General features: G+C 45.7%; 1 non-coding gene across 1 annotated transcript; it reads right to left on the bottom strand.

The window, feature by feature from the left end:
- Nucleotides 1–13,524: 13,524 nt before the first annotated feature.
- LOC147351873 (small nucleolar RNA SNORA43) lies at nt 13,525–13,658 on the bottom strand. Its single transcript, XR_015148493.1, has one exon. It is a non-coding gene; the product is annotated as a small nucleolar RNA SNORA43 (small nucleolar RNA).
- Nucleotides 13,659–24,822: the final 11,164 nt, after the last annotated feature.

Here is a 24,822-nt window from a genome sequence, read left to right as displayed (position 1 = left end):
AGGGAAGGGTGGGAGAGTTTTGCGGCCTTTTTTTTAATAAGGGCCCTAAGTTCATCCATAAGGACTCTACTTTCATGACCCAACTGCCTTGCTGTTCACACTGTTCACTGAACTCAGGATGGGCAAGGTGCAAGTTAAGAGGCTGGAAGGAGACTCAAGGAGCTGTAGGAACTGCAGACATGCTTATTCTCTCCTGGCTGACACAGCAGCAGCAGTAGCAGCAGACACTCTATATTCTCCCCTCTCATGGCTGACCCAATGGACACAGCCGTGACGAAGCAGTAAGGCCGCCGCTTCCTAGGTGGAGCTTTTATACCCCTACAGCACAAAGTAGCTCGTGACCAAGCGAGTACCTCGTGACACATAGGTGCAGTGCTATAAATGATCTCAGCTGTTACACAGTCATTATTTACAAAGCGTGAAGCAAGAGAGCCTGGATTTGCCATCTTGGCTAATTTGCTGTCTCCCCACTGCGCCCCTGTGGTCACTGAAGGAGTGCTGTTCCTCTCCTCCTCTCCCACACGGAACACACTCCCACTCCTGTGCCCTCTCTGCCTTCTGGGACCTCAGCCACACCCTGGGACCCCCAAGAGATACAGTTCTCTCTCTAGTCCATTGTGGTTCCTTGTGGTCTAATAGTAGTCGTGTTAGTCGCTCAGTTGTGTCCAACTCTTTGCAATCCCACAGACTGTAGCCCATCAGTCTCCTCTGTCCATGGGATTCTCCAGGCAAGAATACCAGAGTGGGTTGCCATTCCCTTCTCCAGAAGACCTTCCCGATCCAGGGATCAAACCTGGGTCTCTTGCAGAGCAGGCAGATTCTTTACCCTTTGAGCTACAGGGAAGTCTTTGTGGTCTGGAAACCAACAAACTAAAAAACAAGTCAGCTGTCTTCATCTGGCCTTCCCTCTCACTGCCTCACACACACACACACACACACACACACACACACACACACACAGTATCCAGGGGCAGAATATCCACCACACAACACCCCAGTCAGGAGAAGAATGCAAAGTGTCGAGCAGGCTCTAATCACAGCAATTGTGAAATCCAGCCGGACGGACGCTGGAAAAGTGGCTGCCTGGCGAGAGACTCTGCCCTGCCCTGCCCGACCTCCGCAGCTCCCCTCCCGGTCCAGGGCTCTGCTGCCGCTCTGCTCTCGTGCCTGGTTCAGAGTAGGTATTGGGAAATGCCCTCCTAGGTGACTGCCTCTCTCTTGCAGCCTGCAACTCCCTCTGGTAAACGTTCGAAGGCCTGAGATGGTTCTAAGCCCAAAGAGTCAACATCTTTTTTATTTTAGTTCAGGCTTCTGACTTAGTTGACGGGACAGATCCCTCAGAACCTGAAAGGCTCTTCATTTCTCTGCTCCCAGTCAGCCTCAGGTGTCAGTGACCACACGCAAAATTCATTTTGAGACACCATTCTTCAGACTGGTTTTTGACTTCCTGTCCTTGGGCCATGTCCCTGGATACACTAACAGACACCAGAGGCTCTCAGGCCAGGGGGAAGGACACTCACTTCCTCTGACCTGGCACAGGGTTGAGGCTTAATGGGCCTTTGCTGCTCAAAAGATTGTTGAATGTGAATTCCTTCTGACTGTCTAGAAGCAGTCACCCTTCCCAGCCAAGGCCCCAGGTTTCTAGGATCTTCGTATTTCATTTTAGTTTTGCTTGCAAATTAGCCAGTTTTTGCCTGGCCTCATCTTTTTATTCTAATACCTTGTTAAATACTGCCTACAAAAACCAAAGCTCTCTATGACGATCTGTTTTACAACCACTTCCCCTAGAACGTCAGCTCAGAGGACAGCTGGCCTGCTCATATATAGCAACCATCCTTCCAAATGTTTTGCCATCGCATAGCATGGGTCTCCATCTTTCCAGATCCCCAAAATGGTCTCCTCACCACTTGCCCCCAACTACACTACAACTCCATGCATTTCAGACGTTTACTGTGGTAAAACCCCACTCCTAGGGCCCCTTCCTGGATCACTGCCTTGCTGTGGTGAAGGGTCCTGCATAACTCAGTGAAGCTATGAACCATGCCCTGTAGGGTCATTCAAGATGGACGGGTCACAGTCGAGAGTTCTGACACAACACGATCCACTGGAGGAGGGAATGGCAAACCACCCTAGTACACTCGCCATGAGGACCCCATGAACTGTGTAAGAGGACAAAAAGATACGACACCAAAAGCTGAGTCCCCCAGGTCAGAAGGCGTCCAATATGCTACTGGGAAGAGCAGAGGAGAAGGACTAATGGCCCCAGAAAGAATGAAGCGGCTGGGCCAAAGTGGAAATGATGCTCAGCTGTGGATGTGTCTGGTGATGAAAGTAAAATCTGATGTTGCGAAGAACAGTATTGCATACGAACCTGGAATGTAAGGTCCGTGAATCAAGGTAAATTGCACATGGTCAAGCAGGAGATGGTAAAACTAAACATGGACAGGAATGGGTGAATTTAATTCAGATGACCATTGCATCTACTACTGTAGGCTGGAATCCCATAGAGAAATGGAGTAGCCCTCATAATCAACAAGAGTCAGAAATGCAGTACTTGGGCGCAACCTCAAAAACATAATGATCTCAGTTCGTTTGCAAGGCAAGTCATTCAACATCACAGTAATTCAAGTCTACGTCCCTACCTAAAGCAAAGGAGAAAAGGAAAGATATTCCCATTTGAATGCATAGTTCCAAAGAATAGCAAGGAAAGATAAGAAAGCCGTCCTCAGCGACCAATGCAAAGAAATAGAGGAAAACAACAGAATGGGAAAGACTAGAGATCTCTTCAAGAAAATTAGAGATACCAAGGGAACATTTCATGCAAAGATGGGCTCGATAAAGGACAGAAATGGTATGGACCTAACAGAAGCAGAAGATATTAAGAAGAGGTGACAAAAATACACAGAAAAACTGTACAAAAAAGATCTTCACGACCCAGATAATCACGATGGTGTGATCACTCACTTAGAGCCAGACATCCTGGAATGTGAAGTCAAGTGGGCCTTAGAAAGCATCACTACAAACAAAGCTAGTGGAGGTGATGGAATTCCAGTGGAGCTATTCCAAATCCTGAAAGATGATGCTGTGAAAGTGCTGCACTCAATATGCCAGCAAATTTGGAAAACTCAGCAGTGGCCACAGGACTGGAAAAGGTCAGTTTTCATTCCAATCCCAAAGAAAGGCAATGCCAAAGAATGCTCAAACTACCGCACAATTGCACTCATCTCACATGCTAGTAAAGTAATGCTCAAAATTCTCCAAGCCAGGCTTCAGCAATACGTGAACCGTGAACTTCCTGATGTTCAAGCTGGGTTTAGAAAAGGCAGAGGAACCAGAGATCAAATTGCCAGCATCCGCTGGACCACCAAAAAAGCAAGAGAGTTCCAGAAAAACATCTATTTCTGCTTTATTGACTATGCCAAAGCCTTTGACTGTGTGGATCACAATAAACTGTGGAAAATTCTGAAAGAGATGGGAATACCAGACCACCTGACCTGCCTCTTGAGAAACCTATATGCAGGTCAGGAAGCAACAGTTAGAACTGGACATGGAACAACAGATTGGTTCCAAATAGGAAAAGAAGTACGTCAAGGCTATATATTGTCACCCTGCTTATTTAATTTATATGCAGAGTACATCATGAGAAACGCTGGACTGGAAGAAGCACAAGCTGGAATCAAGACTGCTGGGAGAAATATCAATAACCTCAGATATGCAGATGACACCACCCTTATGGCAGAAAGTAAAGAGGAACTAAAAAGCCTTTTGATGAAAGTGAAAGTGGAGAGTGAAAAAGTTGGCTTAAAGCTCAACATTCAGAAAACTAAGATCATGGCATCTGGTCCCATCACTTCATGGCAAATAGATGGGGAAACAGTAGAAACAGTGTCAGACTTTATTTTTTGGGGCTCCAAAATCACTGCAGATGGTGACTGCAGCCATGAAATTAAAAGACGTTTACTCCTTGGGAGGAAAGTTATGACCAACCTAGACAGCATATTCAAAAGCAGAGATATTACTTTGCCAACAAAGGTCCATCTAGTCAAGGCTATGGTTTTTCCTGTGGTCATGTATGGATGTGAGAGTTGGACTGTGAAGAAAGCTGAGTGCCGAAGAATTGATGCTTTTGAACTGTGGTGCTGAAGCCTCTTGTGAGTCCCTTGGACTGCAAGGAGATTCAACCAGTCCATCCTAAAGGAGACCAGTCCTGGGTGTTCATTGGAAGGACTGATGCTGAGGCTGAATCTCCAGTACTTTGGCCACCTCATGCAAAGAGTTGACTCATTGGAAAAGACCATAATGCTGGGAGGGATTGGTGGCAGGAGGAGAAGGGGACGACAGAGGATGAGATGGCTGGATGGCATCACCGACTCAATGCACATGAGTTTGGATGAAGTCCAGGAGTTGATGATGGACAGGGAGGCCTGGCATGCTGTGATTCACGGGGTCGCAAAGAGTCGGACACAACTGAGCGACTGAACTGGACTGATGCCCCTACCATCGATGCCAAAGAAGCTGAAGGTGATCTGTTCTAAGAAGACCTAGAAGACCTCCTAGAACTAACACCAAAAAAAAAGGATGTTCTATTCATCATTGAGGATTGGAATGCAAAAGTAAGAAGTCAAGAGATACCTGGAGTAACAGGCAAGTTTGGCCTTAGAGAACAAAACAAAGCAGGCAACAGTTTATTGAATTCTTCCAAGAGAATTCACTGGTCATTGCAAACACTCTTTTTCAACAACACAAGAGACGACTTTACACATGGACATCACCAAATGGTCAATATGCAAATCAAATTGATTACATTCTTTGTAGCCAAAGAAGGAGAAGCTGTATACAGCCTGCAAAAACAAGACCTAAAGCTGACTGTGGCTCAGATCATCAGCTTCTCATCGCAAAATTCAGGCTTAAACTCAAGAAAGAGGGGTAAACCACTAAGTCAGCCAGGTACTGATGAAATCAAATCCCCTATAAATATGCATTGGAGGTAATAAATAGATTCAAGGGATTAGATCTAGTTAATAGTATGCCTAAAGAACTATGGATGGAGGTCTGTAATACTGTATAGGAGGCAGTGAACAAAACCATCCCAAAGAAAAAGAAAAGCAAGAAGGCAAAGTGGTTATCTGAAGAGGCTTTACAAATAGTTGAAGAAAGAAGAGAAACAAAAAGCAAGGGAGAAAGGGAAAGGTACAGCCAACTAAACACAGAGTTCAAAAGAACAGCAAGCAGAGACAAGAAGGCCTTCTTCAATGAACAGTCCATAAAACTAGCAGAAAATAACAGGAGGGGAAAGACTAGAGATCTCTTCAGGAAAACTGGAAATATCAAGGGAATATTTCACCCAAAAATAGGCACTATAAAGGACAGAAAGAGTAGAGACCTAGTAAATGCTGAAGAGATCAAGAAGAGACGGAAAGAATATATGGAAGAACTGTACAAAAAAGACCTTAATGAGCTGGATTACTATGATGCTGTGGTCAGTCACCCAGAGCCAGACATTCTGGAGCGTGAAGTCAAGTGGGCCTTAGGAAGCACTGCTGTAAACAAAGCTAGTGGATGCGATGGAATTCCAGTAGAGCTATTCAAAACCCTAAAGGATGATACCATCAAGGTGTTGCTTTCAATAAGTCAGCAAATCTGGAAGACCCAGCAGTAGCCACAGGACTGGAAAAGGTCAATCCTCATCCCAATTCCCAAGAAGGGTAGTACCAAAGAATGTGTTAGCCATCGGACAATTGCACTCATCTCCCATGCTAGTAAGGTCATGTTTAAAATCTTGCATGCTAGGCTTCAGCATTATGTGAACCAAGAGTCTCCAGATGTCCAAGCTGGGTTTAGAAAAGGAAGAGGGGCCAGAGATCAAATTGTCAATATTCGCTGCATCATAGAGAAAGCAAGGGAATTCCAGAAAACCACCTACCTCTGGTTTTCATTGACTATGTTAAAGCCTTTGACTGTGTGGATCATAACAAACTGGAAAGTTTTTAAAAAGATGGGAATAGCAGACCATCTTACCTGTCTCCTGAGGAACCTGTATGCAGGTCAAGAAGCAACAGTTAGGACCCTGTATGGAACAACTGATTGGTTCAAGATTGAGAAAGGAGTACGACAGGGCTGTCTGCTGTCACCCTGTTCGTTTAACCTATATGCTGAGCACATCATGAGAAACGCCTGGCTGGATGAGTTACAAACCAGAATCAAGAGAAACATCAACAACCTCAGATATGCAGATGATACCACTCTAACTGCAGAAAGTGAAGAGGAACTAAAGAGCCTCTTGATGAGGGTGAAGGAGGAGAGTGGAAGAGCCAGCTTAAAACTAAATATTACAAAAACTAAGATCATGGCATCTGGCCTCATTACTTCATGGCAAATAGAGGGGGGGAAGGTGGAAGTAGTGACAGATTTCCTCTTCTTGGGCTCTAAAATCACTGCGGATGCTGACTGCATCCATGAAATCAAAAGACAATTGCTTCTTAGCAGGAAAGCAATGACAAACCTAGACAGTGTGTTGAAAAGCAGAGACATTACTCTGCCGACAAAGGTCCATATAGTCAAGGCTATGGTCTTCCCAGTGGTCACGTACAATCGTGAGGATTGGACTGTAAAGAAGGCAGAATGCCAAAGAATTGATGCCTTCAGACTGTGGTACTGAAGAGGACTCGGCTGAAGCTGGAACTACAGTGATTTGGTCATCTGATACAAAGCGCCGACTCTTTGGAAAAGTCCCTGATGCTAGGAAAGATTGAGGACAGAAGGAGAAGAGGGCGTCAGAGGATGAGATGGCTGGATGGCATCACCGATGCAATGAACATGAACTTGGGCAAACTCTGGGAGATGGTGAGGGAGATAAGGGAGGCCTGGCATGCTGTAGTTCACGGGGTCGCATAGAGTCAGACACGACTGGGTGACTGAACAACAGCAATACCAATTTGTCTTAAAAACATTAACTCATTCAAGAGGTAACTCTCCCCAAATCTCATTTTGCTAAACACATTGTAAGCTTACTTTTCACTTGTATAAAAGGCAGGCTAGGGAGCAAAGGACCAGGGACCTCTGTTCCTTGCAGTCATTCAGTGACTTAGACAGAGTAAGTAAGGCTGTGCCAGTCTCCATACACAGCTTCTGAGGGAGACCTGGACACCAGAACCCAGGCAGCAAATAGAAGAGAGCAGAGCAGGGGTCGGCCTGGTTTTGTAGACATAGTTTTATTGCATCACAGTCAGACCCATTGTTGACATATTGCCACAGCTGTTTTCACACTACAAGGGCAGAGTTGAATTGTAGAGGAGGCTGTGTAGCTCACAAGGCCTAATAAAGTTACCATCTGACCCTTTGCAGAAAAAAGGCTGCCAACCTCTATGGTGGAGGACTGGCAACCGAAACAGGCCAGGCCCAGAAATGGCATCATAGGCCAGAACAAAGCCACGTAAATGGCCCCTCAACTGTAAGGGAGGCTGCAGTTGTGCTCTCAGTGGGGCCCAAAAAACAAAGAAAAGAGACAGAGTTATCACCTGGCTTGTCTCTGCCACAAACACCCTCCAGGCCCTGGTAACCTTAGACAGCATTTATGGGTTCATCTGCTTTGCTAAACTTCAGATCCATATCTCTAGAAGTGTCCAGACTTCCCAAACAGAACTTGACCCTTTTTCTCCGCAGCCCGTACCCCCCCAAATCTGTTTCTCCTTCTGTGGTTCATAATTCAGTAAATAGTTCATAGTTCACTCAAGCATGAAAACTCTAACCTTCCCAATCCCTCCACCCCATATCCATGCTCTTCCTGTGCATATAAATTTCTGTCTCCCAAATCTTACCGCCCCCCTGCTCCATATTCTGCAACAACTCTCGTGTATTAGCCTTTTAACTTGCTGCAAGTTAAGCTCCCACAAAGCTTGCACACGATTGTCTGAGTCTGCTTCTTTAAAGTCTGGTCGATCTACATCACTCCCTTGTGTGAACTTCTTGCTGTCCCCAAAAGTCACAGACAGATCACCTGAAGCCCCCATCTCTGCCATGGCATGGCTGAGAGGGGAGCTGTGGTTTAGGAGCCCTCAGAAACTCCATACTTCACTCCCCCATACTTTGCAGGATAAAGCTCCAGGAAGCACAAAGAAAATTCTTTGCATAGCAGAAACTCTCAAACCAGTACAGAGGGAGCAGCCCCCTTTCCATGCTCTCAGAGAAAAATCTTGCAGCAGGCTGAGCAGTTTTGCTCTGCAGAGACGTGGTCGTGTATCTCATCACAGGCTCTCTGCCTCCTTGACTCTTCATTCCAACCTGTTTGTCAGAAATTTCTAATGCCCGAATCTTGAGACCAGGACCTTTCCACAGGGGCTTCTCCTCTGGGACAAAGTCCCTCCCAATGACCTCAGAAGATCACCATGCCCATTATCCCTTTCTCCCCTTCTCATGACACAGCAGCCTCTTTGGGGGACAAAGAGAAGCCAAGCAGGGCTGAGGTCTTCCTGGGGATTGTGAGTTTGGTCCCTTGGGCTGCCTGGGTGATGACCCAGGTGATGACCCTGCCCAGGTGTGACTTCCCCAGTCACCCTCTACCACTATCCTGTGTTTCCCTGTAACAATCTTATCTTTGAAACAATCTTATCTTTTACATGTGTTCATGGCCTGTCTCCCCCACTGGAAAGCAAGGTACCAAAATCAGAGTGGTGATACTGTCTCTCTTTTCTGTTGTTTCCCCAGCATCTTGAAAAGCGTCTGGCTTAGCCTTGGTGCTTAGTAAGTTTTTACCAAATGAATGAATTAGCTAGTGACCTTCGAATGACCTCTTGCTCTCCCCACAAAAATCGGCTCCCCCCGCCCACCCAAGACACCATACCTCCCTCAGTTGCTCTGTCCCAGTTTCAAAGACCGTCTCCTCCCAGAGGACATCTACAGTTGAGTCCCTACCTGGAACTCTCCATCTAAGCAAATAAGAGCTTCACTCAACCCCTGTTCAGAGAAAAGCATGGGCCCTCCTTGACTTCTGCCTCCCTTTCCTCCAGTGCATCAGCAAATCCTATTGGGACCACCTCCAAGGTGTATGCTGACCTCTTGCCACGGTCCCTCACTACTAACTCTCTCCTGGACAGCTAAATCAGCCTTCCCCTGGGGCTTCCTGCCTCTCTTGCAGGGTGGCCTTTTGAAAGTACAATTCAGCCTTCTGCTTGCCACCCTCTGATAGCTCCCTTCACACCTGGAGTAAAATCCAAGTGAGCCCACAAGTGAAACCACAGAGCCCCATGATGCCCCAGTCATCATCACTAGCTCACCTGCTTCCCCCCAGTTCCAGGGCCTTGGGGCTCTTCACTGCTCCTCAGGCTCACCCAGAACTCCTGCCCCAGAGCCTCCGCACCTGCAGCTGCCCTGCCCCAAGCCTTCTTTCCCACATACCCCCGTGGCTCACTTCCTCCCGTTAGGGTTCGTCTCAAACATTTCTTCAGCATTCTATCAGATAAGGATAGAATAGGATAGTTACACAAGTAGTTGTAGAAGTCCCAGTAGGGGACTATAGATAGAAAAGGAAACCTAGGAAACTTTGGGAGGTCACTGTAAGTCAACGATAGCTCCAGAAAGCTATTGGAACATTATTCAATGAAGCAAGCTTGCTTAATTATAAAACCATAAACAAAATCACAAGATATGCCCCAGGCCACTAGATGGAAGAAATCACTTTTCTACTAATAATCCTAGTTTGATCTCATAGGGTCAGACACTTTCCTGCCTAACATGAAGGAGGAGCTAATTTTGTATGCCTTACGTCTGCATCTATGTCTACCTGAAGAAGGCAGTTTTTTCCCTTCCCCTTTTTTCCTTTATAAATTGTAGCCCATTCAATCCTCGGGGCAGAGTTCCCTCACCTGCCCACTTGCATCTCTTACAAGTGTCCTATATTAATAAATCTATTTCTTGCTTATCACTTTGCCTCTTGCTGAATTCCTTCTGTGCTGAGACACAAAGAACCTGAGCCTCAGTAAGTTGGGTGAGTGATTCTAATTAAAAGAGCGTGGGTTCAAGTCCCTGGGTTCTGGCTGGGTTTGAGTCCTGGCCGTGTGGGTTAGAGTCCCAAGCAGGGTTTTGTCAGGGTTCGAGTCCCAACACACGGGTTCAAATTCCAATCTGAGGTACAGTTTCACAAGGACTTTCCTGGCTGCTCCGTCCCAGATAGGGCCCCCTGCCTCTGGTTTCTCACTGTGCCTCCCAGGCCTCACAATGCACTTCCCACTGCTCCGTGTCTGTCCACTGAGTGTTGTCAATAGACAACACTGTAAGCTCCCAAAGGATAGGGACCTGACTATGTGCCGCTGTGCCCCAGTGCCTAGAACAAGGCTTGCCCCATCTCTAAGCTCAATAAATATCTGTTGAATGAAAACAAAATGATGACTAAAGGAGGTGGGTCCCTGTGTGTGGGGAGGGCGGGGTGGGAGGTGCTCAGGTGAAGGGATCTAGGTGGAGTGCAAAAGGGCCCTAGTCCTCCACCCTCCCTGTCTTCTGGCATGTTCCGTCTACAGTCCCTATGCCCCTCCCTCTGACTTTAGGCTCAGTCCTGTGACTGGGCAGTAGGCTGTGGATAGACATGACTTGAGGGCAGGGCTGTGTGTTTCTGTCTCTGCCCTCCGGTCCACCATGAGAACATCTCTGGGCAAACCTGCAAATGACAAGGGACCCATGGATATGTGTGCAGAGAACATTCTGGGCCGGGCTGAGGGAACAGCCAGTGCAAAGGCCTGAAGGCAGGCGCTTGCCTGGTGTGCTGAAGACACAGCAGGGCTGGCCCTGCAGCCCAGGGAGGGAGGGGTAGCAGCACAGAGGCCAGAGCCTGGAGAACATTGCACACCCTTGTGAGACTGGGCTTTTTCACCTGTGAGATGAGAAGCTGAGGTGGGTGTGATTGTTTTAGCGCTGGTAGCAACTGATACAGGAACGTGGCAGAAGCAGAGAGACAGGGACCCAAGGGATATTGCAGTGATGAGCCCAGGGTGGCTGCTGTGGAGGTGGGGAGAAGCGGTGGGATTCTGACAGCTGGGAGGTTAGCACTGGAGGGTTTGCATAAGGACTGGAGGAGGGAGTGAGCAATGAGAGGAGGGGAGGAGTTCTGAGCTGAGAAAGCACAGAGACCCTGCCCAAATGTCTTGGCCTCCTGCCCGGAGGACCCCTTTTTCCCTTCCAGCTGTACTAGCCTTTTCTCATTCCTCACACACATTCTGTTCTCTCCTGCCTCAGGCCTTTGTCATTGGCTGTTGCCACTTTTCCCTTGCTTTGCCTGGCTAATCCTTGTCACTGGTGTCACAGCTTAAAATTAAGCACTTTGCAGAGACGTTCCCGAGACCCCCGCTGCCCTATGGACGAATCTGGCTCTGTTATTTTTCCTCCTCCCACCCTGCTCTTTCCCTTCCCGCTTCTCACTGTAATCATGTACACAGTGCTGTGTTTACTAGTTTAACGTCTGTCTCCACTGGATTATGGAAAGCAGAGCCCTTTCCTAGCCAAGTTCTGGAGAGAGGCTGCCTGAATTTAAGTCTTCATTCCTCCCATTTAAACCCATGTGAATGTGGGACCATCTGGCCTCAGTTTCCTCCTTGGAAGAATGGCAGCGACTAAGACCCAATAGATCATCAACATAAAGCACTTAGCTCAGTGCCTGGGACATGATTCAATAAATGTTAACCACTACATTAGCCATCGTAAGAAGACCGGTATAAGAACTATCAAAAAGCACTTAGTCTGTTTGTATGACTTAACCAGACTTGGCAAGCTCTCCGAGCGGTGTAAACAAGCAGCACTCCAGGTATCAGACTGCCTAGATGAAGCAGGATTGAAACTGCCTCTTGGCAAATGCACAATTGGGTAAATAAAAGAGATGTATGGCATTTGTTGTTTTTGGTTGCTTAGCATCCAAAGCCTGAGCAGATCCCTAGATGGGCAGGAGGCAGGATTCCCTATGGAAGCCCAGTGGGGCCACATTCCCTCTCCCAGATCCTGCCAGAGACAGCTTGGCCACTCATCCTGAGCTCTTCTGCCTAGGACGTGGACACTGACTGAGGGTCACAGAGAAGCCGGGACCATTGAGATGCTTCTCCTCTGACGCTAGGGGCGTGGCAGCCAGCACCAAGGGGTCGTGGTGACCACGACATCAGCAGGCCCATCCTCACTAGTTCTGCCTGTGGGTCTACCTCCCAGCCTTCCTGCCCAATTCATACGGTTCTCTAGTCTATCTTGTGATTCTACAGCTTACCCATCATGCTGCCAGAAAATTCCTTTCAGAAAAGTCTGTTTTCTCTTGTCTATAGCAGGAATTCGGGCTCGTCTGCCTTTTGAAGGAGCTGAGTATCAAAAAACCTCAGAAAACCTCCATCATTCCTCACCCAGGTTCCACCCTGCACATCACCATGAGCACAAAACTTCACTGGAATGCTGCCGCCATGCATTGACCTTTACTCAGAGAACCCAGAAGAGAGGGTGAAGGTGTGGCAGGCTTCTTTCTTAGTATGTCATACCACCCTGCCCCAGTGCAAATGGCAGCGAGGGTGTCCCCAGGTCAGGGCTGTTCCAGAAGAAACAGAGAGAAGCAAAAGGAGCTAAGCCTGGAATACTGAAGTTCTTGGCTCAGTAAAAACACTATGAAGGCGCATTCTCTTCCCACCCAGAGGATGGGCTGGAATGGAGAAGCACAGAGCTCAGAGAGGAAGCAGCCTGCTTCCTGGGCAAGGGCATGGAGACACCATCCTCTCGGAATACCCGACATGTATGTACATGTAAGGAGACTCAGTGGAGTGGCTTATCTGGGCAAAAAGGCCCGGAGACAGCCCCCTCTCCCAAGTTTCCCACAGAAGTGGCTGAGAGAGGGTCTGGGGCCAGAAGAGGCTGAGGGTCAGGAGGATACGATATGATGACATAAGCTGGATGGACCATCGGCCATCTCAGTGAACAGTCCCAGTTGCGAGCACCAGCAGGGTGACCAGAGACCAGAAAGTGATGGTCAGTAGAACCAGAACCCCACAGAATGCAGCAGAGAAAATGAAAGTGACCAAGATCAGAAGCCCTCTCCCTACTGACAGCACTAGCTGAAACCCCAGGGAAAAGAGGATGCAGAAACAAAATTGACTGAAGCAAACCCTGAATTCTTTAAGAAAATGCTTCCATACAATGCAACACGGAAAATTTGGATGGCAATTTTTTTTTTTTTTTTGGAATCTAATCAGCCAATCCTCCCAAACCCTGTTTTCCTGCAGCAGCACTGTCAACCGGATCCTCTGGCCTTCCCTCAAGGGACTCCTTACGTCAGGCGTTCGTAGGCTGGGTGGCATAGGACGCCAGCTTAGCAGCCCCCAGCCAGGGAGGCGCGTCACAGGTGCTCAAGGACGCCTAAATGTCCTCCCACACAGAACCATCGTTTCCAGCAGACCCTCTCCTGGTCAATCCCACCGGACCCAAGCTTGCCGTGTGCCTGTCTGCTCCCTCGGTCCTCCCCGGCCTTCTCTTCTGTGCACGTGGGAACAAGGGGCTCCCTTGTGCGGTGCCCACTGATGTTCGGCTACAAACCATTCTTCGTGCTCACGGTTCTGAGCACTGAGCGTAGAAATAGCCGCTTCCTCTCTGCCCCAACGGCACGGGCGCAGCAGGGCGGCTGCACCCGTGGTGCCGGCAAATCCGGCATCTGCAAGGTAGTGTCGGATGGCAATTAAAATCAATTATGGGAAATAAAAATGTTCACACAGGTCACTTTGTGGCCTGGGAAGTTTGTACCTGCTACAAAAACATCCCACCCCAAGGAAACCCATACCGTCATTGACCAAAAAATCAAAGGATTGTTGGCCTGGAGAGCTCTCAGGAGAGTTGTGGAGAGAGAGACATTAGTAGGACTTTGAAGCCTTGGTAAACGATTTCCTTTTATTAGCACCGACTGAGTGTCAGGCTCCACGCTAAATACTGTATATGTTATTTCTGAGAGAGGTGGGAAACCACTCCCATTCTACAGAGGAGGAAACTTCAACAGAGAGGTATTGAAATGCATTGGGCTGATTTTCCACAAGATAGCTTAAATCATGATGGCTAGAAAGATAGGTTCTTTGGGTAATAGGGAATGCTGCTCTGGGCCTTTAAACCCGAAGGTGATATTGGGAGACATGGGAGGACGAGGAGGGACGAGATTAATTAAAATGCCAAGCTCTTGGAGGTGTGGGACGGCCCCTGGTGGACATGAGAAGAATGGCAGCTCAGGGCTCCAAATCCACCCTGCCAGTGGCTCTAGATGGGAGGGGTGAGGAGAGGGCCCTTGAGGCTGCAGAAGGTGCTGAGAGATGATGCACGTCTTCTTTTTTTTTCCTTTTCTTTTTAAAATTTATTTATTTTTAATTGGAGGATAATTGCTTTTCACTATTCTGTTGATTTCTGCCAAACATCAACATGAATCAGCTCAGATCAAATCAGATCAGATCAGTCGCTCAGTCGTGTCTGACTCTTTGCAATCCCATGAATCGCAGCACGCCAGGCCTCCCTGTCCATCACCAACTCCCGGAATTCACTCAGACTCACGTCCATCAAGTCAGTGATGCCATCCAGCCATCTCATCCTCTGTTGTCCCCTTCTCCTCTTGCCCCCAATCCCTCCCAGCATCAGAGTCTTTTCCAATGAGTCAACTCTTTGCATGAGGTGGCCAAAGTACTGGAGTTTCAGCTTCAGCATCATTCCTTCCAAAGAAATCCCAGGGCTGATCTCCTTCAGAATGGACTGGGTGGATCTCCTTGAAGTCCAAGGGACTCTCAAGAGTCTTCTCCAACACCACAGTTCAAACGTGTCAATTGTTCGGCGCTCAGCCTTCTTCACAGTCCAACTCTCACATCCATACATGACTACAGGAAAAACCATAGCCTTGACTAGATGGACCTTTGTTGGCAAAGTAATGTCTCTGCTTTTGAATATGCTATCTAGGTTGGTCATAACTTTCCTTCCAAGGAGTAAGCATCTTTTAATTTCATGGCTGCAGTCACCATCTGCAGTGATTTTGGAGCCCCAAAAAATAAAGTCTGACACTGTTTCTACTGTTTCCCCATCTATTTGCCATGAAGTGATGGGACCGGATGCCATGATCTTCGTTTTCTGAATGTTGAGCTTTAAGCCAACTTTTTCACTCTCCACTTTCACTTTCATCGAGGCTTTTGAGTTCCTCTTCACTTTCTGCCATAAGGGTGGTGTCATCTGCGTATCTGAGGTTATTGATATTTCTCCCGGCAATCTCGATTCCAGCTTGTGTTTCTTCCAGTCCAGCATTTCTCATGATGTACTCTGCATATAAGTTAAATAAACAGGGTGACAATATATAGCCTTGACGTACTCCTTTTCCTATTTGGAACCAGTCTGTTGTTCCATGTCCAGTTCTAACTGTTGCTTCCTGACCTGCATACAAATTTCTTAAGAGGCAGATCAGGTGGTCTGGTATTCCCATCTCTTTCAGAATTTTCCACAGTTTATTGTGATCCACACAGTCAAAGGCTTTGGCATAGTCAATAAAGCAGAAATAGATGTTTTTCTGGAACTCTCTTCCTTTTTCCATGATCCAGCGGATGTTGGCAATTTGATCTCTGGTTCCTTTGCCTTTTCTAAACCCAGCTTGAACATCAGGAAGTTCACGGTTCACGTATTGCTGAAGCCTGGCTTGGAGAATTTTGAGCATTACTTTACTAGCATGTGAGATGAGTGCAATTGTGCGGTAGTTTGAGCATTCTTTGGCATTGCCTTTCTTTGGGATTGGAATGAAAACGGACCTTTTCCAGTCCTGTGGCCACTGCTGAGTTTTCCAAATTTGCTGGCATATTGAGTGCAGCACTTTCACAGCATCATCTTTCAGGATTTGAAATAGGTCAACTGGAATTCTATCACCTCCACTAGCTTTGTTCGTAGTGATGCTTTCTAAGGCCCACTTGACTTCACATTCCAGGATGTCTGGCTCTAGGTCAGTGATCACACCATCGTGATTATCTGGGTCGTGAAGATCTTTTTTGTACAGTTCTTCTGTGTATTCTTGCCACCTCTTCTTAATATCTTCTGCTTCTGTTAGGTCCATACCATTTCTGTCCTTTATCGAGCCCATCTTTGCATGAAATGTTCCCTTGGTATCTCTGATTTTCTTGAAGAGATCCCTAGTCTTTCCCATTCTGTTGTTTTCCTCTGTTTCTTTGCATTGATCGCTGAAGAAGGCTTTCTTATCTCTTCTTGCTATTCTTTGGAACTCTGCATTCAGATGTTTATATCTTTCCTTTTCTCCTTTGCTTTTCGCTTCTCTTCTTTTCACAGCTATTTGTAAGGCCTCCCCAGACAGCCATTTTGCTTTTTTGCATTTCTTTTCCATGGGGATGGTCTTGATCCCTGTCTCCTGTACAATGAATCAGCTATAAGTATATATATGTCCCCTCTGGGGGGACATGTTGATGTTTGGCAGAAATCAACAGAATATTGAAAAGCAATTATCCTCCAATTAAAAATAAATAAATAAATTTTAAAAAGAAAAGGAAAAAAAAAAGACGTGCATCATCTCTCAGCACCTCCTGCAGCCTCAAGGGCCCTCTCCTCACCCCTCCCACCTAGAGCCACTGGCAGGGTGGATTTGGAGCCCTGAGCTGCCATTCTTCTCACGTCCACCAGGGGCCGTCTCACAATGAAGATCATGGCATCCGGTCCCATCACTTCATGGGAAATAGATGGGGAAATAGTGGAAACAGTGTCAGACTTTATTTTGGGGGGTTCCAAAATCACTGCAGATGGTGACTGCAGCCATGAAATTAAAAGACGCTTACTCCTTGGAAGAAAAGTTATGACCAACTTAGATAGCATATTCAAAAGAAGAGACATTACTTTGCCAACAAAGGTCCGTCTAGTCAAGGCTATTGTTTTTCCTGTGGTCATGTATGGATGTGAGAGTCGGACTGTGAAGAAAGCTGAGTGCCGAAGAATTGATGCTTTTGAACTGTGGTGTTGGAGAAGACTCTTGAGAGTCCCTTGGACTTCAAGGAGATCCACCCAGTCCATTCTGAAGGAGATCAGCCCTGGGATTTCTTTGGAAGGAATGATGCTGAAGCTGAAACTCCAGTACTTTGGCCACCTCACGCGAAGAGTTGACTCATTGGAAAATACTCTGATGCTGGGAGGGATTGGGGGCAGGAGGAGAAGGGGACAACAGAGGATGAGATGGCTGGATGGCATCACTGACTCGATGGACTGAGTCTGAGCGAATTCCGGGAATTGGTGATGGACAGGGAGGCCTGGCGTGCTGCGATTCATGGGGTCGCAAAGAGTCGGACACAACTGAGTGATTGAACTGAACTGAACTGAACTGATGTCCCCTCCTTCCTGAACCTCCCTTCCACCTCCCACCCTATCCCACACCTCTGTATGAGCTCCCTGAGTCATACAGTAGCAAATTCCCACCACTATCTATTTTACACATGGTAATGCATGTTTCCATGATACTCTCTCAATTCATCCCATCCTCCTCTTCCCCCACGGTGTCCACAAGTCTGTGCTCTATGTCCGCATCTCCACTGCTGCCCTACACATAGGTTCATCAGTACCAATTTTCTAGATTCCATATATATGCGTTAATATACGATATTTGTCTGTCTCTTTCTTATTTCACTCTGTATAATAGGCTCTAGGTTCATCCACCTCATTAGAACAGATTCAAATCTGTTTCTTTCTATGGCTGAGTAATATTCCATTGTATATATGTACCACAGCTTATCTATTCATCTGTCAATGGACATCTTGGCTTCTTCCATGTAGTAGATATTGTAAATAGTGCTGTGATGAACACTGGGGTACATGTGTCCTTTTCTGTTATGGTCTTCTCAGGATATATGCCCAGTAGTAGGATTGTTGGGTCATATGGTAGTTTTACTCCTAGTTTTTAAAGGAATCTCCATATTGTTCTCCACAGTGGCTGTATCAATTTATATTCTCACCAACAGTACAAGAGGGTTCCCTTTTCTTCACACCCTCTCCAGCATTTATTGTTTGTAAATTTATTGATGCTGATCAGCATGAGGTGATACCTCATTGTAGTTTTGATTTGCATTTCTCTAATAATGAGTGACGTTGAGCATCTTTTCATATTTTTATTAGCCATCTGTACATCTTTGGAAATGTCTGTTTAGGTGATCTGCCCACTTTTGATTGGGTTGTTTGTTTTTCTGGTATTGAACTGCATGAGCTGCTTGTATGTTTTGGAAATTAATCCTTTGTCAGTTGTTTCACTTGCTATTATTTTCTCAAGGTTGTTTCACCTTGTTTATATAATTTCCTTTGCTGTGTATTTCCCTCTAGAAGGTGGGTCATAGAGGATCTTGCTGTGATTTTTGTCTAAGAGTGTTCTGCCTATGTTTTCCTCTAAGAGTTTTATAGATTCCAGTCTTATAGTTAGGTCTTTAGTTCACTTTGAGTTTATCTGGTGTTAGGAAGTGTTCTAATTTCCTTTTTTTTTTTCCCCATGTAGCTGTCCGGTTTTCCCAGCACCACTTATTGGAGACTATTTTTTCTCCATTGTATATTCTTGCCTCCATTGTCAAAGATAAGATGCCCATAAGGTGTGTGGGTATATCTCTGGGCTTTCTATCTTGTTCTGTTGGTCTATATTTCTGTTTTTGGGTGCACATCTTCTTTGGGGTCTAGACTTAGGACCTCAGTCCAGTGACAGCAGTGGCTATTCCAAGGAGGCATGGTCTGGGGAGGCCATTATGTGAGGACAGAGAAAAGGAAGGAAGGAAGGAAGCTTGGCCAAGCAATGACCGTATGCTTAGAAGAGACACACTGAAAACACTAGTATGCACTTTATAAACAGGTAAAGATACACAGGCACACGGAAACCCAAAGCAAACCAAGGTCATCACCTGAAGATCAAAGCTGAATTCAACTCAGAAAGAAGTTAAGACAAAGCAGATTTCTTTATAATGCTGAAGGGGATACAACGGCATAACATAAAAACAGAGGTATATCAAGAAAATGAAAAGACAACCCATAGAATAGGAGAAAATATTTGCAAATCATATATCTGATAAGCGACTTGTGTCCAGAATATGTAAAAACAAACAAAAACCTCTTACAACTCAACAATAAAAAGATAAATTACCCAATTTTAATATACACAAAGGATATGAATGGATATTTTTCTAAGGAATATATACAAATGGCCAATAAACACATGAAAACACGCTCAACATGATTAACCATTAGAGAAATACAAAACCACAGGCAGAAACTCGGGCAAGAATTCCTTACACCCACTAGGATGGCCAAAATTTGAAGACAGATAATAACAAGTATGAACAAGGATGTGAATAAATTGCAACCCTTTTACATTGTTACTAGGATTTTAAAATGGTACGGCCACTTTGGAGAACAATTTGGCAATTCCTCGAAATGTTAAACATATGCTTGTTGTTCAGTTGCTAAGTCATGTCTGATATTTTGCAACCCCATGGACTGCAGCCCACCAGGCGCCTCTGTCCACTATCTTCCAAAGTTTGCTCAAATTCATGTCCATTGAGTTGATGATGCTACCTAACCATCTCTTCCTCTGCCTCCCCCTTCTCCTTTTGCCTTCAATCTTTCCCAGCATCAGGGTCTTTTCTAATGACTCAGCTCTTTGCACCAAGTGGCCAAAGTATTGGAGCTTCAGCCACAATTCTTCCAATGAATATTCAGGGTTGATTTCCTTTAGGATTGACTGGTTTGATCTCCTTGAAGTCTAAGGAACTCTTAAGAGTCTTCTCCAGTTATCCTATGACCTGGCCATCCCACTCCTATATATACGCGCATGAGAACTGAAAACAAGTCCACACAAACACCTGTACAAGAACGCTCATGGCAGCATAATTCATAATGGATAGCTCAGAAGTGGAAACAATCCAAATGTGCAAGTGACGAATGGATAAATGTAGCCTATCTTCTCAATGGACTGTTATTCAGCGATAAAAGGGCATGAAGTATGATACATGTTACCCCATGGATGAACCCTGAAAACATGTCAAATGAGAGAAGTGGACACAAAAGGCCACATATTATGTGTTTCCATTAAGAAATGTTCAGAATAGACAAATTCATAGAGAGAAAATAGATTCGTATTTGCCAAGGTTTAGGCAAGGTGGAATGAAGATTGACTGCTGATGGATACGAGATTCCTTTTCTTCAAAGTTTACTTATTTATTTGGCTGCCTCCAGTCTCAGTTGCAGCATGTGGGAACTTAACTCCCCAGCTAGGGATCAAATCCTCATCCCCTGCATTGCAAGGCAGATTCTTAATCACTGGACCACCAGAGATTTATTTTCATAGTGATGAAATTGTTCTGAAATTTCAGTGGTGATGGATGCACAATTTTGTGAATATTCTAAAAAACACTAAATTGTACACTTTATAATGAATACATTTATGTCATGTCAACTAAATTTTAATAAATCTGTAATTTTTTAAAAATACATAAGGCAAAAACTTAACAAAATACATGGGAAAATACACACATTGGAAACATCTCTCAGCCATTAAGAGAAGAAAGGCAATGCCAAAGAATGTTCAAGTGAAAGTGAAACTCACTCAGTTGTGTCTGACTCTTCGTGACCCCATGGACCATATAGTCCATGGAATACTCCAAGCCAGAATACTGGAGTGGGCAGCCTTTCTCTTCTCCGGGTGATCTTCCCAACCCAGGGATGGAACCCAGGTCTCCCATATTGCAGGCGTGTTCTTTACCACCTGAGTCACAAGGGAAGCCCAGGAATGTCCAACTACCTCTCAATTGCACTCATCTCACATGCTAGCAAAGTAATGCTCAAAATTCTCCAAGCTAGGCTTTGACAAAACATGAACCGAGAACTTCCAGATGTTTAAGCTGGATTTAGAAAAGGCAGAGGAACCAAAGGTCAAATTGCCAACATCCGCTGGATCATAGAAAAAGAAAGAGAATTCTAGAAAAACATCTGCTTCATTGACTACGCTAAAACCTTAGACTGTGTGGATCACAACAAACTGGAAAATTCTTAAAGAGATGGGAATACCAAACCACCTTTACCTGCCTCCTGAAAAATCTGTATGCAGATCAAGGAGCAACAGTTAGACCAGACATGGAACAACGGACTGGTTCAAAATTGGGAAAGGAGTATATCAAGGCTGTATATTGTCACCTTGCTTATTTAACTTATATGCAGAGTACATCATGAGAAATGCCAGGCTGGATGAAGCACAAGCTGGGATCAAGATTGCAGGGAGAAATATCAATAACCTCAGATATGCAAATGACACCACTCTTATGGCAGAAAGTGAAGAGGAACTAAAGAGCCTCTTGATGAAAGTGAAAGAGGAGAGTGGAAAAGCTAGCTTAAAACTCAACATTCAAAAAACTGAGATCATGGCATCTGGTCCCATCACTTCATGGCAAATAGATGGGGAAACAATGGAAACAGTGACAGACTTTATTTTTCTGGGCTCCAAAATCACTGCAGATGGTGACTGCAGCCATGAAATTAAAAGACGCTTGCTCCTTGGAAGAGAAGTTATGACCAATCTAGACAGCATATTAAAAAGCAGAGACATTACTTTTCCAACAAAGGTCCATCTAGTCAAGGCTATGGTTTTTCCTGTGGTCACGTACAGATGTGAGAGTTGGACCACAAGAAAGCTGAGTGCCGAAGAACTGATGCTTTTGAACGTGGTGTTGGAGGAGACTCTTAGAGTCCCTTGGACTGCAAGGAGATCAAACCAGTCAATCCTAAAGGAAATCAGTCCTGAATATTCATCGGAAGGGCTGATGCTGAAGCTGAAGCTCCAATGCTTTGGTCACTTGATGGGAAGAACCGACTCATTGGAAAAGACCCTGATGCTGGGAAAGATTGAAGGTGGGAGGAGAAGAAGATGACAGAGGATGCGATGGTTAGATGGCATCACCGACTTGACGGACATGAGTTTGAGCAAGCTCCAGGAGTTGGTGATGGACAGGGAAGTCTGGCGTGCTGCAGTCCAAGGGGTCACAAAGAGTCAAACACCACTGAGCAACTGAACTGAATACTTGAAAAACAAAGAAAATAATCATGTTTCTCAGAAGTTATATGTTACAGCAAGAAACACACTTTTCCAAGGACCCCTCATCCACTCCGTTATTTGACAAATTTACACTGAGCACTGACTACATGCCAGGTACTGTTCAAAGCTCTGAGGACACAGCAGGGGTGTCTCTGCTTGGGTGTAGCTCTGGGGTAGTTGTAGTGGTAATGTGCTGTTTATAAACATATGCAAAAATTGACTTGACCTGCAAAGGAAGTCTGTTAATTCCAAAAGAAATACTACACACAAGCCCTATTTTCTTTTTAACCACAATTGAAAAGATTAGAAATAAATAATAAAAGTAGAAATGAAACCCACCAATCACTTAGAAACATTAAAACTCTCATAAGCAAACTTAAGATCAAAAATAACATTAAAGCCTTAGTGCAGAGAATTTGGAAAATGAATTTATATCTATAAGATGTACACACACATGTCTATGAGATAACATTTTTTCCAAGAACACAGCTAAAGTCAGAGCTAGGAAGGAGTTCCTCATAATCATTACTGTTTTTAACACTTTCCTAGAAGGAATAGCCAATACAATTCTATAAGAGGACAAAACAAGAAGTTCCATTACTTATAAACAGCATCAGATTGGCAAAGACAAAATTTAATTCCCATTCGCTGTGCCCCATCAGAAGGGACACAAATTGGTACAAGCCTGCCCTTGCTCTGGTCCAGCAATCCCATTTCTAGGAAGTTTCCTGCAGAAGTCCTTACATTCAGGACTTCTGAATGTTCAGGTAGGCCCCTTACAAGGGTCTGGAAACAATGGTGCATCAATGAAGGATGAGCTAAAAAAAATTCCATGAGGACATTCTGGAATATTCTGAGACGGTCAAAAAAAAAAAAAAAAAGAGGTAAGTCTATATAACTGCTATTCTTCAATGGAGGCAATTTTGCCTTCCAGGCAGGGAACATTTGACAACATCTAGAGAACCTTTTATTTTTTAATCATATGGTGGAGGGTGTTACTGGCATCTGGTGGGTGGCAGCCAGAGATGCTCCTCAATATCCTGCAGCACACAGGACTGAGCCAGGGATGCTCCTCAATATCCTGCAGCACACAGGACTGAGCCAGGGATGCTCCTCAATATCCTGCAGCACACAGGACTGAGCCAGGGATGCTCCTCAATATCCTGCAGCACACAGGACTGAGCCCCAGCAGGGAACACTCTTGCCCTGATACCAATAGTGCCGAAGCTGAGAAACCCTGCTGCTGCTGCTTAGTGGCTCAGTCATGTCCGACTCTTTGTGACACTTCAGATTGTAGCCTCTTCTGTCTGTGGGACTGTTCAGGCAAGGATACTGGAGTAGATTGCCATTGCCATTTCCTAGTATACAGTAACATGGAGAAATACCCACAATGATTCATTCAATTCAGAAGGAAGTTCAGAACCACATTTATAGCATGATACCACTTTTCTCCCTAAATATATTTATGCTGGTGTACACATAGAAAAAATACTGGAAAATTCGTACTGTGAGTTTACTCATTATCATTTACTCATAATTCTTTTATTCATTCAATGAACATTGGGCACCCCAAAGCACCAAGCACTGGTCTCTCCTGTGTGCTGGACACTCATCAGGAAACAGGCAGTAGACACCCCTGCCTTTGTGGGAACTCTGGGGATTCCTAGAAGGTGCCCAGGCATGGGGAAATTAACAAGATGGCACCCGTCAGGCTCTCTCACCCTACGTTCTATAAACAATGACTTTGCACAGCTATGTAACAGCTGAGATCACTTAGAGCACTGCACATGTGTGTCACGAGGTATTCGCTTGGTCACAGGCTACTTTGTGTGGTTCGCCTGTATGAGCTTCATCATGAAAGCTCTGGCTGCTGCTGCACTGGGGCTACACTGGAGTGGCATCATGGTTATGCTATGGCTATGTTACGGTTGCCATGCCAGCCAGGAGAGAATAAACGTATCTGCAGTTCCTACAGCTCCTCAAGACTGCTTCCAGATTCTTAGCTTGCACCTTGCCTACCCTGGGTTCCGCGAACAGTGCAGACAGTGTAAAGAGGATCAGCGGTACATGAGGAAAACAGAATTTTTTACTTTCCAGGCTTTTGAGGGTTTGACTTTTTTTTTACTTCTTTTTTAACCAAAAGCATTATATTGCTTTGTAAATAAAAACCAACAAATACCAGAGGTTTCTGTGGAGAGAAAACGGCAGCGGTGTCTGCAAGCCAAGGCCCAGGCAAGGCACGGCAGCAACGGCCTTGTAAGAGTGAAACTGCCCCGGGGCCTGCCATGCGCCTGCCACCCTGGCATGGGCACCAGCGGCTCCAAAGCTCGGGGCCTGTGGCCCTTTGCCTTGGGGTGGGGAGGTCTTGGCCCAGAGGTCGCTGAGCAAACTTTGGTGCAACTGTGAGGCCCAAGTTTTGTCCCTCTTTGTATTCATGAGCCACAGCTCCATGTTCTATGACAAGGATGGGATCCGGCTCACGAATTCCTTGAGGAGACAACTGTCACCAAGAACAGGCAGAAGCAGGCCAAACGAGGTGGGTGAATTAAGAACCTGACTCCTCAGGGCACCGTCAAACTGGATTAATGCCTGTGGGTTTCCCTGTGAGCTTCTGTGAGGTGTGAGCCTAGAGCAGTGACAGGCATAAACAGCTCCTGCCCCAGCAAGAAATCCCTGAGCTCAAGGTGTGGCTTCTAGTGAGGAACCTAGACTGGGGCCACAATCATGAATGAATTCCACTGGCCTAGAACCTTCAGCTG

The sequence above is a fragment of the Bos grunniens genome, chromosome 19, assembly GCF_055505025.1.
Source record: "Bos grunniens cultivar Pamir isolate PY7600 chromosome 19, Bosgru_T2T1.0, whole genome shotgun sequence".
In the NCBI taxonomy this organism is placed as follows: domain Eukaryota; kingdom Metazoa; phylum Chordata; class Mammalia; order Artiodactyla; family Bovidae; genus Bos; species Bos grunniens.
This window is presented reverse-complemented; position numbering and strand designations above follow the sequence as displayed.